An 18244-nucleotide genomic window follows, 5' to 3' on the forward strand; every position below is an offset into this window, starting at 1 on the left:
AAGTGATACAGGTCTAACAGGCTGCCTTCTTAATTTACACCAGAACATTACTCATACTATAATTTTAAATTCCAAAAGAATGAAAGTGTCACTTATAACAAATTTGACCTCATCTACAATGGTTTGCAATTTTAACTTCTAAAGGTTTATGTGCACTTTAACACAATGAAGTAATAATGCTCTATATGAGAGCCAAACAAATGTAGCTTTCTTACGAGCAGACCTCTCAATTAGAGAGACCGATTCGGGTTCTAGAAGTAATGCTGTCCCCGTGGGCTGTGCTGCTCTAACACAGAGGAAAACCCCACAAAAGATGTGGAGTGGCAAGTCTGTGCAATGTAGCTTTAAAACTAAAATTCCTGAAAAAAAACAGAACTATATCCACTACCTTTCAAAAACAAGGGTAAATTCCCAATTCCTCTCTTTACAGAGAGGGAGTCCTCTCATTACAGAAAGGGAGTCTTGCCATATTTAGGTCTCTCATACCTTAACTCTTGAATAGGACTCAAGATTATGCTGCTGCATCTCACATTTGTACGGACGTGATCATGAAGTTATGAAGTTAAAACGGTGTGCCTGGAAAGCCATGTAAGCAGACAGGAGCTTTGACAGGCCACCCCCTACACACCTCGCTGTTGTTAAGGTAAAAACCTGAAGCTCTTGAGCTTCTCCGACGACTGCTGCCCTACAGCACAACTGTTAAAAGACAATGACAGGACATGACTGTAGGTAAGGAAAAGCAAAGGCTGATCAGAAAGTGAAATAAGATACACTTGAAAAATATTTCCATATTTTGACTTGCTAACTCTGAAGTACAGGCGAAGAGGATGCTTGCAACTAATGATCTGCAGCAGTAGTACGACTGGCTGTCTGAGAAAGCTTCAGGTATCGTGTCATTCTCGCCTGCCATTCCTGCTCTTCCCTGGGGGCTTTTTTGCAATTTCAGGTGTCATTTCCTTCTGAACCGCGGTTCACACAGTGAAACAGGCTCAACCTCCAGAGTGCACCTCAAGAAACACAACGTGGAAAGTGTCAGAAATTCCGTCACCCAGGCAACAGGGCTCTCATTAAAAAGGGTACCCGATCTGCTCAACTGGACTGTTTACGGTGACTTTTTGAGGTAAAAAAATAAAACCTTAACTCCAAGCCTGACAACAAAACCACAACTTCTCTCGGAGGAAGCGTTAAATATTCTGTGATTAGTTTTAGCCTTCATTTTCTGGAGTGGCCATATTTACTGAAAACTCTTGCTGTAACTGCAGCCTCATGAAAGCACAGGACGCACCTGTCCTGACTAACGAGACCCCCCCCCCCACATCAGAAAACCTTAATTCCTAACACCAAACCTAAACACCAACAGCAGCCAGCCTTGGATATCCTATTCCCTTTCCCATTGCACAAACGCATAAATAGTAGGCACTTCTTTACACAAAGGGTTGTGGGGGTATGGAACAAAAATTCAGCTACATTTAATAAACAGCTTGATGAAATCCTTGGATCAATTAAGTACCAAGGTCAGAGGACCCAAATGGCCGCCTCCGGTTTGCAAACGTTTCTGATGTGCAAACGTGAGCACATGAAGGCAGAAAATAGATGTGAAGGGCATGAGCTGCTTAAGGAATTAACCACGAAGACCTCACACCTACTGAAAAATATGCAGTGTTTCTTTTAATGAGACATCATATCATAGTCAACAGCTTCCTCTTGTGCTTTAATTAAAGTGAAGAAACAATGAGATAAAACATAAAAAAATCCAATTTACACCAGATTGACTGCAACATACAAAAACCCCGTCTTGAAATACAACATACCAGATGTTGTATCTGTCACCATTATGCCTTCTAGTCCATATTTTAATCTTTCTCCACTTGCAGAACAACCAAAATGTGCGAGAAAAATTCTCTTAATGAGCTTTGATCCTTAATTCAGCCGTGAAATTAAAGAGGGAGGAGTTTTCTGCTAGGACTGTTGAAATCTATGACATAGATTTCATAGAGACATTTCATAGACATAGAGCCTGTATAGTATTTCAAACAGCACTCACACTAATACACAATGACACTGCTATCTCAATGGCATGGAAAAGGTGTTTGTTCTTACAGCCTTTTTTTCAGAATTGAGAATGTGTTTTTTTTACTTGTTTCATAGCTTGAATTTTACCATGAACAAAGCACAAAATCCAGTTATTTTTTACCACGTTTCTACTGATTTCACATTAATGGGAATTTCAGTTTCTTTCAATGTGCATTCAAGAGATAGAAGATAGAATATTCAAATACCTCAGCATTCTACATAGGATCTACTATTTGAATAATTAGGCAACTATAACATTACTCACGAATTTCTAAAACAGAACTAAAATGCCGAATTAGTGAGAATGCTTGAAGCATGCTTTACGATACCTAAACTCACTACTGGTCAAATTCTTCATTCCCTTCCTGCGCTCTTACAGAGAACTGCATAAACAGTGAAACACAAAGTGAACGAAATGACATCTTTGAAGGAAAAAATCCATAAACAGGAAGTATGTGGCAGTGATTGGGGGAGTTAGCAATATTCAGCGTTTTCTCTTCAGTATTTTTTTTTTATGCGGGACACCAAAAGTTTGAAGCAGAAGTGTCTTTTGCGTACAGTAACGATGCGCACAGCAAATTAAGGAAGGCACTGAAAACTTTTGCAGTCTTTAAAATGTATTTTAATGGTGCCTAGTAAGCCGTGCATAGGCTCCATGGATTACGTTTTCAATTCTACAATCCCTAGATATATATAGGAAAAATAAAATTCAGGGATTTCTGGGAACAAGAAATTAATTCTGGACGTTTTCGGCAAGTGTGCTGCCTGTGACTGTGTACCCAAGCTACGCACATTAAATACTCCATTTTCAGTGCCAGCCCAGTACACCCCAAGGCTGGAGAAATAGGTAACTGGTGCTGCTGGCCATGATCTTACATCTCTCCACACCGGTCTTGCCAGGAAATATAGGAAACAGGGGATGCATGTTCTTGCATTGTAATCAATGGGGATAAGAGATAAACTGTTTAAACTATGTTTTTACCATTTTTATACACTAGCACAATGCAATAGCGAACAGGCAGGCTAAAAGCTGAATTTAATCACCCTGGCAGTGGCTTTTGTCCTCGCTCAGCGGAGGAGATTCCCTTCCAAACACTTTCTTTTTTATTTGGTTCGAGGCAGCAGCTCGGAGAAAACACCGTTTACAATTTGTCAAAATTTAAAATTTCATGTACAGCATGTAACGGTTTGCAACAAACCACAAAGCGGCGTTCATAAAAGAAATGTTCAAAACTTGTATTTTAAACTACCGATTAACACTAAAGAAAGCAGTTTTTGCTCATTTATGACAGACTGGTGGAATATGAAGAGAAATAATGCACAGACTGTGCTAAAAACAGTGTGCGAGTCGGCTCTTTTCTTAAGGCTTTCTCCACAAATTCATTACTTTTCTTCTGATATAAAAAAAACCATTCACAAGCCATCAATGTTAATGAACTATTACTTAAAAATATAATTTTTGCAAAACATTGAATTAAAGAATGCCAGCTGCTTATACATGTTAATGTGTTATTTAAGAACATCATCGATAGACAAGTGATGAATAAAGAATAGCCTTATATGTGTAGTTAAGGGTGTACAAATTTTGTACTACAGTCACAAGGCCTTTCAAAGACACGTTTGGTTTTAAATATTGCTATTTTTGGTGATGTGTATACAATAAGCATTAGACAAAAATAATCACTTACACCAGCAATTCTCTATATAATCAGAAACAAAAACACTCCTAGCCGTTCAGTAGGCTAAATCACTTCACCACCTGTGCCCAATCAACTCTCTCACTACTGAGCTTATGCAAATAGTCATGGGTGTATCATGGGTCAGTCATGAGTGATTGAGCAAAATAATGCCATAAACATCGAATCAATATCCAGATTCCACACACATTGTCTCTAATAAAACCAGCACAGAGTGATACATTTATTTTGATTAATTTTCAATTCATCTGCAATATTAATTGAAACTGTAAATATTTTTTAAAGTACTCTCCTCATCAAGTGCCTTAAGAAGGTTTATTCAGCAGGAATTGCAAACAACTTATGAACACTTCAGCAACTGGGTTTCCAGTGGGAACATGCTGCATATTTTTGCCAGCACACGCAAGTGCATTATAATGTTAGCATGTTCTTCAAACATGCAGATATGCTGTAGGGTAAAGCTTAAGAACAGACTAAATAAAAATGGGATTACATTTCAGGAATATAAAACAGTCTCCTGCAGATGGCTCGCATGACTTATCTACTAATGGCAAGGGGTACAACTGACACTGCTTTAAAGGCAGACTCAAAAGTGTGAAGTGGGAAACCAGGCAATGCCATGTTAAGTGACAGTAATCAAGTTTGAAAAATGGTGTTTTTGCAACAATAAAAATAACTCAAATATCATGCAAACAGCTGCAGGAGGAAGAAGTGCATTACAGCAAGACTGTTTTATTAAACTAATGTGCCCTGTCCTTATGTGGTTATAGATACACAGAATCTGCAAAATATTAGTCAATATTTTTTAATCCTTCAAATTTCTAAACGTCCACTCCATACTTCACACAATGATGCTAAAATATACAAAGCAGAATTCAAGATTTTACAGCGGTGGGAAAAAAAAAGTGTCATTTCTTCCCCCTAAAGGTCATTTCTATGCAACCCAACAGTATTTAAAGCTGCGACACTTTCAATTTTAAATATTGTTTTCAATACTGTATATCCTTTCCTCTTCAGTGATAAAGCTTCATCTTTTTCAACCTTTAGCAACCCTGGCCAAGCTTTATGTCCAGCTCTCCGGAGCAGCCGGCCATGGAAAATCTGGACAGGTGGTTCTGCATTGTGACTTTCTGCCATGCGATTTAGTGCTCTGATAGCGACAGCACATTGCTCTTATCAGTTACTGAAACTTCTGCTGTTAGCCTTCAGCCACCTCTTTAGTACAAAGATACATGTGATAAAGTGCATCTTTACACAGTGAATACACCGGTCTGTTCTTATGTAAAAGCATCTCCTAGAGAACAAATGAAGGAAAATTCATCTGAGACACACAATATGGCTCAGGCTCGCCGTTTGTTGGAATCTCTTGCGGCAGTTCCATAGCTTGGCTCTTTGCGAGCGCTATCACAATAGAGCAGAAAATGATACCAGTAAGCATGAATCAGTGTCATATTGTATTATCAGGATCACACTACATATTTCACACGACTGTCTCACTACCTGGATTGTCAGAAATTTGTGGGCATAATTCAACCCTCCATTATGAAAAAAAACCAGGGCATTAAATCTATATCACATGCAACAGAAAAAACACACTGGAAGCTTTCTACCTAATAAGGAGTGGGCAGTAAATTTATGGTCAGTGCACACAACCACTCAGTCTAAAAGCCCAAACCCCAGTGAAAAACAGTATAGATTATTATGCTGGGGAATATTCTACAGAGGTCAAAGGCTCAAAGCATCACCTTGTCAAAGACATGCATTAAAACATATGGATACCCTTCACATCAATTTCACAGGAGTGCCTTTAAATAAAAGCAGCCTGTGCTGACTGACATGCAGAAAAGGCTAAAGAACGGAAAGAAGAGCAGCCTTTTACCAGCTCGGTGGAAAGAAAGTAAGACGGGTCGGATTTTTCTGGACAAATTCTGCATCGTTTGCATTTCCATGCTTTCTCCTTTGAAAACTTTTTCAAAAATGCAGAGAAAGCTCGCAAGACATTCTTCACCTTTTAAGTGCCTCCTCATAGCAAGCAGAAACCAGAGCTGCAACTCATTTGCCGGTGGGCTGTACACGAACACCGCAAACTTTACACACCGTAATAAATTCATAAGCTGCTCCATTTATTCTGTACGCACAAATATGAGCTTCATGAGTTTAAAGGGTGTCATTTACCATGAGTTTGAGAGGGGAGCTGTTTTGGCACACACGCTGCAAAGGAACAAGCAGAGGTTAATTCCATACTGAAAAGCAGAAAGAACCGCCTTCAGACCTGAAAGTGGCTCAACAGCTAAAGCACCGAGTCCCCCCCCCATGTGTGAAGAAGGCTCAAACAACAAACTTATTTTTTCTTCCATTTCACTTTTCAGTGTGGAATTAAGCTCAGCTTGGTTTTCTACCCTGTTCTGAAGAAAACAATTTGTTACTGCTTTACAAAATGGTTCGATTTGCCTTTTAATGTCGGCTGCAGAATAAAAAAAATGTAATTCCATTTCATCTCCCGAGACGTCACCGGTCTTACTCATCTATTCCAAACTATCCAATACACAGAAAAACTCTGCACAAATCTGAAGTAGCTTCCTGAAGACAGGATAACATACGTAGTAGGCGTACAGGCAAAGATTGTGGCTTGTGCATAGGGTAACCAATCTCGAATCGCGTACGTCTGCATGATCGTAAATACCTTCAACTGTGTAAATAAAATGCAGCTGTGGGCAATGACATTTTTATCAACTCTCTCTAAAGTAAATTTAGAAGGAGTATAGCAGAGAGTTCAGAAAAGGCTTATGTCTGTGGCTTAAACTAAACTTAGCAAATGGGCTCTGGGTTTTATTCCCCACAGCCCTGGAGAGCAGGGGAGAAAAGCTGTCTTTGTATAGTTTCATTTCACCAAAAGCTCTGTACATAACTCAGAACATTTCCGCACACTACAGTGCTCGCCTCTCGTCTCAGCCAACTGCCAAAAACATCAAACAAAACATAAAACGTGCGTCTGTTCCATTTATAAATTCTTTACCTAGAATCGATTAAAAGAACATTAATACAGAGTTAAGACACACAGGCAGTAATCCATATTAATATTTGATAACGTCTATTAACAAATCTCTGATTGTTCTAATATATTGATTACAGCAGGGATAATACTTACTCTAGTCATCATTATTATTTTAATACATCAAGAATTTTGCATTTATACATTACATGCCCTCTTATGTCTTTTATGCAGTTGCTATGTGTATCTGTCTGCTATTTCTGCAAAGCATTTTTTGCAGAAACAAACTTTTGCTATTTTGGCATCATTATTATTTTTATGTAGGTCTTTTTGGGTTACCAATAATTTGGAAGTTGCCACTGATCTTGTAAATGAGTTATATATTATAAGATGTGCACTCAAATTAAATTCTCCAATAACATCAAGCCTCCAAAACACTCCAGGGCAACATGCACAATACTCTTACATTCAAACACAGGGTTACAAGATGTTTTCTGTTTAAAAGTATTATAGAGATGACACAGGGAGGCTTCTTATATTTTTAATTTTACTTTTTAACATTTTATGACCAATAAACTAGAGCAAAGAAAAACACCTTGCTCAACAAACTAAAAAATGTCCACTCTATATTTTTGGGGCTATACAGAAAACAAATTTATTGAACCCTTACAGACAGCCTTTTCATTTAAGCAATTAACGTTAAATGGTTTATGTTACTTCTTTGTGTAACTGGACATGGACCTATAACATTTTTACATTGTACAAATAAACCACTAAACTTATAGTACTGCGGCTGTGAAGAGACTACACACTAAGAGACCATGAATAATGTACATGCGTTCATATTTTCATATGACATAACACTGGAGGAACCACAGAACTGTTTTACTACTGCTTCCCAAAAACACATGAGCAAATCTTTCACTTTAGATAGTTGCGATTATTGGTTGATGAGTCACACGTACAAAAACACTACTAAGCAGCCAAAATTAACATGAGTACTCAGTGACAAATACTAATTACACACCAACTACTAATTTAAAAAGAGTGCTCAGATGTTATCTTAACCAGCCCTAGGGCAGCACATTACATGTGAAACAACTATTGGAAAAAGGCGTAGCATTGTACTGTTGGAAAAGGCATTTTTACAAAAAACTGCAGACGATTAAGTAGTTATTCACTTATTAACTAAACTTACGAATAGTTTTCCAGTGATTTCAGAGTTGTGTGAGAAGGCTATTTCTAAATAAATCACAAAATGTAAACTCTCATCATATGTTTTTGACTGAATTGAACTTAACTATTGCTATATAGAGAAATGTCTTCTGGGGTACTTTGAGATAAGATGGGTTAATAACTGCCTTAAAATGCAAGAATAGAAGAAGAAAAAGAAATGTGTAAATTGCAGTATGCCTTTGTTGATATGAATACTGGCGTTAGTGTATAGCAGACATGCAACACTGACACTGATTATTACTACTGGGGCCAGCAGGGGGCGCTCACCCTTTGGACCATGTGGGTCCTAATGCCCCAGTATAGTGATGGGGGCAATATACTGTAAACAGGCGCCGTCCTTCTGATGAGACGTAAAACCGATGTCCTGACTCTCTGTGGTAATTAAAAATCCCAGGGTGTTTCTCGAAAAGAGTACGTGTGTAACTCCGGCGTCCTGGCCAAATTTTTAATTGGCCCTTATCAACCATGGCCTCCTAATTATCCCTCTCTATGAACTGGCTTCATTAAACTGAGGTGTGGTGAGCGTTCTGGCGCACTATGGCTGTCGTCGCATCATCCAGGTGGATGCTGCACATTGGTGGTGGTGGAGGGGAGTCCCCATTACCTGTAAAGCACTTTGAGTGGAGTGTCCAGAAAAGCACTATATAAGTGTAAGCAATTAATTAATTACTGATTCACTACAAAACCTAACCCAACATTACAAATTAATTACGCTGTTCAGCTGTTCACACCGTCTGATCACCACCAGGGAAATGTGAACAACAGACCCGTATTACACACTACTACGGATGGGCTTTAAGGACAAATTTTCATCCGAACAAAGGCTTAATGCTGAATTTTCAAATTAATGTATTTTAATGCAAGGCTGGTTTAAATCCTGGTCTATTCTACTGTGTTCCAGCTCCATCAGCAAGCTATAACAACCCAACCCTTACTGGAGAGCTGACATTACAGAACATCACCTAGTATACAACTGGAGGTTCTTTCCATTTAAATGACAGGATTACAACTCTTAACTAGAACCGGGCGATAATTAGATAACGATAATTATCGCGATATAATTTTCCTCGATATAATTTTAACAAAAGTTCGATAAATGTTCTATATATATATATGTTTATGCTTTGCACATGATACGCGCATGCGCACAGAATACTGCGCGAGTGCACGTGCGTGTTGCAGACCGGGCAGCTAACAGATTTGTTTAATGTTTCTGCTGTTTGGCAAGTGTTTGTTGTGTTCTTAAAATAAAGAGTTGTTTAATTTACCAATTAACTGTCTGGTTTCTTCAACTTTCACTCAGGAGAAAAAATCTGCCTTTAAACTTGAAAGAAATAATGATTTGACATTTATCGTGATAATTATCGATATCGACTGATATGAAATTTTTTATCGTGATAATGTTTTTGGCCATATCGCCCAGCCCTATTCTTAACCCAATTAAGCAGCTACTTAAGCTCCATTAGGTCACTGATGCAAAAAAAAGCTTTTGTCCCAAAAGTTGGAATATAAACCTAAAGATACTGAGGCCTTCAAGGAAAGGATAAGTACACAACTCATTAACATCTGTACTCATCATTCCTCCGAATGAAAGCACAGCTCCTTTGTCTTTCATACATTCAAAGCTCTAGAGTAGTAGCTCTCTGTACTGCTGCACAAAGCTATGCATGCAAAAGTTTTAAATCAATTGATGGAAGTTTGATAACCTACAGTAGGTAAAAGCAAAGCTACCAGGTACATGAGGAATTAACTCATGTTTTCAGATGTGTATACTTTCCTAACACTTCAGCGAGGAAAACCGAATACCCTTTTCCTTAATGGGAAACTAGCGCCAAAGGTAAAACACATTCACTCATTGTGTAGACATGGACGCCTGAGATCCTCCATTCCAAACTCGTGTTGTAATTGTGTTAATCCTGCTGTTTGAGAAGCCAATTTTAAAAGGCACTACGTGAAATATTACTTTTTTAATTATTTTTAAATCAATGTACGTGCCTTTGAAGAAATAAAGATTCCTTCTCTTGCATTTTCTTCTTTCTGACGCAGTAACAAATGTGGTGACAAAGACGAACGAGCCTGAGAACTAAGGAGAGAGAGAACTGAGACCTGCATGGCATGGGCTCACCACAAAAAGGACCGGCGTTTTGAAGTTGGGCCTGGCAGCAGGATTAACTAGCAAACACCCCATCACTTTGAAAGGCTCTCTTAAAAGGAGTTCATGAAATTTAAACAATATACAGCACTCCCTCCGTTTCACAGACTAATAGGGTAAGGGGCGTCCACTATAACAAAAAGATTGTTACATCTTGAGTGGCATTTTTACAACCGAAAAACACAATATTATAAGAGAAAATAAATATACATCATACCCATTCCCATCAAGCCCGAAGAAGGCTCCAAAGCCGAAATATTGTGTTTCCTTCCTTCTCTTTTCAGTATGGAATAAACCTTTACCTGTTCCTTTGCAGCCTACGCATGCTGACACAGCTACCCACCTGAACTACTATCATATATATATATATGCTTTCTGGATCTATTTGACTTATGTTTTTAACACCATCAACAATTTCTGTGCCTTTTATCATAAATACATAAGCTCACACGAAACACAAACAGCACCATTGTCAGTAACAGACCTACCCCTATAGGGTTTCATAGATATATTTGATTTATAAGACAATGTAGTTTTTATTTTACCTTGTCTTATTATCTGTACATTTTACAGAATTATTTTACATATTGTTACAACACATTTACTTTTATGTCTTCTATTTTGACCTATTATTAAGAATAAACAAAGCCTGTTTATTCCAGCCTAGTTGCTTTGCCGGACTTTGTCCAGCATATATGATTTTACCCACAAAATCACACAGCACATTTAGGCTGTTAAATCTGAAATCCGTTAAACTGACTGAGGGCTTGCTGTACTTTAATGAGGTTTGCCACACTATCAATCAAATGACATACTCCCATCAAGTCATGTGAAGAGAAGACTGGATTACACAATGGTACAACACAACTGGCTACCATTTTATCATTTTTTTTGCAGGTTTCCCATTTCACAACACGGTGAATAACTCAATGGGCATTTTCCTTGTGGCACCGTACAAGTGTTCTCCAAACCTCACCTGGCACGAGGACAAAGGAATAGCTTACTGCGCCCCTGCTTCTGGACAAGTAAGAAAAGCAAAGGATAGAGTTTTCAAACTGTGGCCAAAACAACAGTAAAGCTTCTTTCTGCCCCTTGTGTCAGGAGGAAAAAACAAATATTTTACAACTCCTTACATTTTAGCAGAAGAGAATGGGATCAAATTTTTACTTGATACAGCAGAAATGTATGGTGCACAGTAAAAAAAATACCCACAAGCGATAGACAAGTGCAAGATATTAAAATGGTTTCTTTGAGATTTGACACTCTAGTTCAATACAAGTGCGGTTAGGGTTAGTTACAAGTGCGGTCTTAACATCGCAAGGGAGAGACAAGTGTTTGATTTTCATGCTCAGTTTTAAAATGCTCAGATGTGCAATTGCTAACTGCATGGTAAGTTTGTCTTTGTAATATTAAAAGGAAGAAGTTACAGGGGAAAATTAGAGGACATTTTAAGTGAAGACAACTTCTTGCCAAAGTTATTATTTTCAGCAAAGCATTTGTCAAAGATTCACCATGTTCCCAAAATACCTAAAAGTGAAGTTGCACTGTTGGCATTTAACAGCCCTTTATACACAGGTGAGTTTGCTGAGTTTTAGTGACCACAGTAAAAGCTTTACTATTTGGCACTGGTCATTTCCCAGGGATGCCAGTTAAGCAAGATTTAAGAAGGTGATAACACTAATACTAATGTTTCAGAATGCACTGTACAAACATACACAAGCTGAAAGTTACAAGAGTCAGCATTGCTCTACAGTACATTCACACATGCAACTGTTATTACTGTCCTGTAGTGATAACAGTATACTATTACATTATTAAAGTGTCCAGGACTTTGATAAACCTAAATCAAGCAAGAACCATTCCAGACAGTTATGCATCCCAGAACGTCACGTCCCTTAATTCCTCATGCTGGCTTAATTTTCACGTCACTAGGACATATTTCAGCCATGACTAAAAGGATAACACTACAAACCCAGAGGAAAAATTCCAGACAACGCACAGACAAGAGAAGATCCGCACGCGAGGCAATGCGGAAGACTGAGGCCGCACAGAGAACCTCGGAAGGTGGAAATATTTGGAGATGAAGCCAGGAAAAGAAGATACACCATATCTGAACCATGGTTTTCGCGCACAGTAACCGAACTCAACACATGGGGGCAGAGGACGCAAGATGGGCAGAAACAGGAATTCTCCCGGCCAGTAACGGATGATTTAGAATTGGCTTAGGGAGAAAATGCCGGTTAACAGAGAAACCCGGTTAGGAAAAAGCCAGATGGAAAAGCTTTCATTGTAAATTGGGGATAAATGTATTTCAGACAGAGCTGTTGAGATGCGAGACGGTGACAGACAGGCTGATTGCATGCAAGATTATGGAAACAATAATTAGAGCTCAACCTGAGGATCATTTATAATAAGTGGGCTCCAGGAGATAACCAGCTATAGGGAATGCATAACTACCCTGCCAGAATTCCTTAAACAGCACCAGGAGGGATACAAACAGAACATATGAGATGGTATGTTCAATAACTTCTATCATGAAAGATGAATTCTTAAATTGTAGGAGGCAGACATTCAAGGTGATGTAGGGATTGACAAAAGACCAATGGCTGGAAAACACTAAACAAGGGATGAATGGTCAAATTGGCATGATGTAGTTAGCGGAGTACCACAGAGATCTGTATTAGGATCACTGTGCCTCCTAATTTATATCAAAATCAGAATATTTGTAGAGTACGTACACTATTCAGATTCGCAGATCACATTTTCATGATGGCAAGTGGAGAGTATTACATGCGAAACCAAGCTAGGAGACACACTAATCTTGACAAAGCTTCTGTTGAAAAACATTTAGATGCGTCTTCTGATCACTTTCAACTTTCAGCCACTGTGTAGAAGCAATAAAAAGGAAGCTGTACGTAAACATACATAGACATGTGTGTAATTTAAAATAAGGTATAAGATTACTTTAAAAGAGTACACCTTTCTATCCAGACCTTATGTAGAATACTGTGTATAATTTTGGAAAAGGTTTAACTGTCCTCAGAAAAAAAGACTTTACACCCTTCTTCGCCTAAAGATGGAAAAAAACAACAGGTCTGTGGGTCACTTGACTTAGGAACCAAACAGTGCCATTAAAACCACCACCTAAAACTGGAAATGAACTCCTCAAACAGCCTACTTGATGGACCCGTCAAAACAAAAACCCCATTCTGGAGTGGAGATTACTACTGCTTTCACTAAATTCTCACTTTTACCTTTATTATTAAATCTGCTTGTCTGCCAGCACAGAAGTGAAGCGTTATCTCATCTCAAAAGTGCTAATTGTCACCTTTTTATGGGTAAGCCAATCTCATCATGGATGAACACAACATGTTGTGTCCACCTACATGCAGGCTGGGTGAAAATTCAAACTGTGGTTTAAGGGAAAGGGCAATAATGAGTCTAAACTATACCCTGCTCTTCTAACCCTTCAATTCGTCCCATGTTGGAATGGGAAAACTAAACACAACTAATATGCTGTATAATGTTTGACATTGTAGTGTAAAACGCCATATTTTTCCAAAGAGGTTTCAACCCTTTAGGGATTGTGCCAAGCAAAGAACTAAATGTGTTTGTGAAACAATGAAGTAAAAACAGACTACTTACACTTTCCTGACCATGAAGGAGCACAAAAACTAAACTCAGGTACGCACCATAGATGTCACTATGACAAAATACAGATTTCTTTTTGCAACATAATGGCGAAACTAACATTAAGACTAAAATTATTTATTCACTGGGGAAAGAAACCAAACACCATAAACATCAATAGATATGTTCATTCACAAAACTTGCAGACTCACAAAAAAACCTCAGAGGTTTTGTATATTTCCTAAATATAAAGAAAAGTTGTAACGAAAAGCAGACCCAATATTGAATGCAGAACCCCACAAAAAACTTACAGACCTTTTTTAACATTTCTCAAAATATTTCCTAAATAATTAGAAATTACATTTGTGTAATTCTATTGAGTGTTGTTCTCAGGCTTTTGTAATTTATAGTTCAGTCATATTAACTTACACTAGATAATAGCTGCAGTCACATTATGAAACAAAATATCAAATGTTCACAACTACAGCTAAAATGCTTTTTTATACTATCATTTTTCAAATGAAAACCTACTGATACCTTTCAGTGCGGAAACTCAAAAGCAAGAACAAATATGACGTAGAATATTCTATATGGAAATATACCGCTTAAAACGTCCAAAGCTATCTTTCCAAAACTGTTGCAACAGCTTGGGAATGCTTGGGAGGGCGCTCACATTTTAATAATTCACAAGAGTAAACAAATCTTCATAACTCATCGGATTTGATCAATTCCCTCCATTCTCTATACAGGAAAAAAAACATTATTGATTGGCAGCAATCGGAAGGAAACCCGAAGGGTTCTTAAATTCTCGGGCTGACCAGACATTCCAGGCCGCCACTAGTTTTGAAAACTAAAATCTCACGAACTGTCACAATGCAAAAAGTGCAAATCGCAGCAAGCCGAAATGTGAATCACCTGAGCCCACTCCGTAACAGCGCGTTAAACAGGTCACGTGCTCCTGAGCCGACACGTATATAGCTTTCAAAACTGGAAATCGACCATCATGATAACTGTCACGTTACAATAAAAGAAGCAATGCTCTATGTATGGTTGAATAACGGCACTCTCTCGTAACCTGCAATCAGTAGCTCGGTCCTGCACTCTCCTTCAAACTATGAATTCAAAAATGTGAAATAAAAAAGGAAGTTAAGCTACGTTTGAGTGGGGGGGGGGGCGCTCAAATATGTTTGCTGTAGAACGACCGACGTACTTCAAAATAGATTTAATATGCCCGTGTATGCTTTAATAGTGTTAGAAAGTCTTGGAGAACAGGTTATTCTAAATGTTTAACAAACTCCTAGCATTCCCCGAAAACCGGCGCTAACACAAGCGTATACGTGTGTTCCGGCCCACAGCGCTCGTACAGCTACAGTACTGTAACATAACGGCAGTGGATTTTCGTCCTCTCGTTAAGCGCCGAAACTGTATCCCGGGGCTACGTGCAAAAATACCGATCCAACTTTCAGCAACAAATGAAGAAAGTTGTGCATATAGCCTTGCAACATCTCTTATATCGTTGAGCACAATGCACGTCGTTAATTTTTTATTTTTCCAGCAGTAGAATAACAGGGCTCCGGGATTATGTGAGCAAAACACAGAACTCGGTACCAGACTATTTCAGTTTCACAAATAAAAACGAAACCCCAGCTAATCCCAAAAAAATCCAAATTAAGGACAACGAAGCACCGCTTGAAAAAAAATAAACTGGGGGGGGGGGTACAAAACTTCACACATTCACCGATCGCTTCCGGCAACGGACAGCCGCATTTTTAATAAGGCATCCTAGCTTTGCAATAAATGTATTTTCCACATCCACCTGAACTTGCAAGGTAAAAAAGATCGGTCACTTGAACTTTACGAAACAATATAATCTCAAGCCTGTGATGGAGATAAAACACGGTGCAAACCGTAACTCTCAGGATAACCTATGCGATTTTTATAAATTTGTGGAATCCAGGGGGTGTTTGATGTGGAATCTACAGCCTCCGTTTCGATTTGCTATACGCTTTGTTTGGGAATAATATGTCCTGCTGTAGGCCCGCTCGAAGTGTTTTACCGGTCATATGTGGCTCTGTAGTATTTTATTCACACACTGTAGTACCATAAAGAAGGGGGCTGCTGTGCTGGGTTGGGCCTGCTCTGTCGCTTTCCCTCGGCTCCCTATCCGTCCCTCTCGATTTATACAGCCCCAGACAAAAACCAGCAGCGAGAAAGAAACCCGCTCGGAGTGAACCCCGCCAGCCGGCTCGGATCCCTCCCGAACCGGCACGGCCGTGATCAGAAAAGGTTCTGGACCGGGTTGCGCCGGTTCCCCGGTGGTCAAAGCGAGATATTGTAGAAATAAATCAGAGAAAAAAACACTCACCGCATTAATTTCTCTTCTCCTCGCAGATCCAAGATGGCTGTGTATCTACAGCCGAGGATGCTGGGTGAACGACCTTTACCCTCTGACCCCACAGCGACCCTCAGCGCCATCGCCGGCGCCCGGTGCTGCTTCCTGAGGAGCAGTGGTAGAATAGACGCTGGAAGAGCAGTGTGGTGGAAGGTGGACGATGAAGGAGATAGTATTGACGGATTAAGAAACAATCGGCGGTGTCTTTTTTTCGTTGAAGGGGTTTAACTTCCAGAATTAGATCCATCCTTAAAACACAAAGCGTGGGATGTAAACTGGATCGTTCACTTACATTCTGTGCGCGTCCCGTTCCTGTAGCCCAGATGACAGCAGGAGAGAGCACGAAATTTAAACATGTACATTTCTTTATTTCTGATCTTTCCTTTGGAAGCTTCGTGTCTTCTGTATTCTGTGGTGAACAGCCACCGGTGGTGGAGAGATGTGCCTTTAATGTTGAACCTTGGGAAGGAAAGCCTTCATTAACTCTTTTCTCTATAGATCAGACGTGTATTGCTTGCGGAGGATACCATGTTTTGTAAGTAAAATTCCTGATGGTCTCCAGTATATTTACGATTGTTGTTTTTTTCCTCTGGGTGTGGGTGTTTTCTTCATCTCATTATTGGTGTCAATGCAAATTCACGCACAAAATCAATAAAATTAATAATATTAAGTAATTTTCTTGCATATTGTGTTCAAAAGGTTACAAGAAGAGACTGCGAAAAGACTGAAGATTTCATTTCTTACCGTTTTCACATATCCTTATAATAACGAGAATCGTGTATAGTTTGTGCAGTTAATATCTTGTAGGTGATGGTGCGACGAGAATTTGGAAAATGTTGAGCCTCAGCTCCTGCATTGCGTCGGATTTTCAAGTTTAATGTTAACCGGAGAAGGCTCAAATCACATATACTCTGTATTTTGACATTTTGTATTTAAGTTTAGATACATAACATCTGCTATCGCTTTCTTCTTAAGTATCTGAAAATTCTGTCACCTCCACTCTTCTGGAAACGAATCGTTCCACTTTTATAAATTTAGATATTTTATTACACGTATTTCCTATTTGTGATGTTTTTTCCTTTTTGAGCTGTTTGTTCGTTTCTTTAGGCTTCACTCGAAGATTTTCAAATGTTTTTTGTTTGTATTTTTGTCATTATTAAAAATGTGAAAATGTGTACCGGAAGAGTCTGATTTGTTAGCAGTGCGCAGAAAAGCCTCATCATCACCACACTGTGTCCAATTGCAAAACAAAATGCAGTGAACGATTTTAAAGAACTGAAAGCCTACACCCATACAGGCGAGGTGTATTCCCCTCCCTTCTTATAAGACAGCTACAACTGAGAACTACAGATTGTCGGAATTAGAAAGGATACATACAAACAGCTGAGTCAGATAATTTGAGGTCAGGCCTTTATAGCTGACAATCAGAACAGAAAATAAATGGGATACCCTTTTATCTTTTTTACAGTTTCAATGACCAGAATGTTGTAGTATTCTTGCCATTTATTTATTGACTGCCAGTAATAGCTATTTTTGATCCCTTTGAGACACAAACACACAGCTCTACTCAATTTTAAAGTGGCAAGATCATCTAATTATAAAATGCATATGCAAATGTTGTCTGGTCTAAAGACATGCAGTTAGAAGTCATAGAATAGCTGTTATTATACTGGGACTTGAACTATGGGGACAGACATTATCAGGATTCCAGACTCCTGGCAGAGTCTTAACTGCATAAACTCTTGCCTTAGAGCAGGGTCCCGAAGCTGGAGGGCCAGTTTGTCTATAAATGTTCACTCCAGCTAGGCTTGTAACACCCCCAATTGGCTCATTATTGGCTTAATTGGATCAAGTTAACAGCTTCCTCCAGTTCTTGAAGTGGTGTTTCAGATACCTGGAAAACCCACAAACTGAACACAAAACACAACAGTATGAAAGTTAGGTCACCGATTCAGTGTCTTGTCAGTTCTGAGTACCTACAGTGGTTGATTCCAGAACATTTGTGAAGCTATCTATTGTCATTCCAAAGCTTCCACTTGAAAAATGCTTGTTTTAATAATTATTGTTAATGA

General features: G+C 38.9%; 1 protein-coding gene across 2 annotated transcripts in view; it reads right to left on the reverse strand.

Moving 5' to 3' along the window:
- cnot2 (CCR4-NOT transcription complex, subunit 2) overlaps positions 1-16279 on the reverse strand; it is an 85277-nt gene extending 68998 nt beyond the window's left edge. The window contains exon 1 of one of the 2 annotated variants that reach the window (XM_088922976.1): positions 16146-16279. The gene's annotated coding sequence lies outside the window, so the exon portion shown is untranslated. The remainder of the gene's footprint in view (positions 1-16145) is intronic. The other variant, XM_088922977.1, reaches the window with a different exon arrangement.
- Between the last annotated feature and the right edge of the window lie 1965 nt (positions 16280-18244).

The sequence above is a fragment of the Atractosteus spatula genome, chromosome 8 (assembly GCF_055471065.1).
Source record: "Atractosteus spatula isolate fAtrSpa1 chromosome 8, fAtrSpa1.hap1, whole genome shotgun sequence".
NCBI classification, from domain to species: domain Eukaryota; kingdom Metazoa; phylum Chordata; class Actinopteri; order Semionotiformes; family Lepisosteidae; genus Atractosteus; species Atractosteus spatula.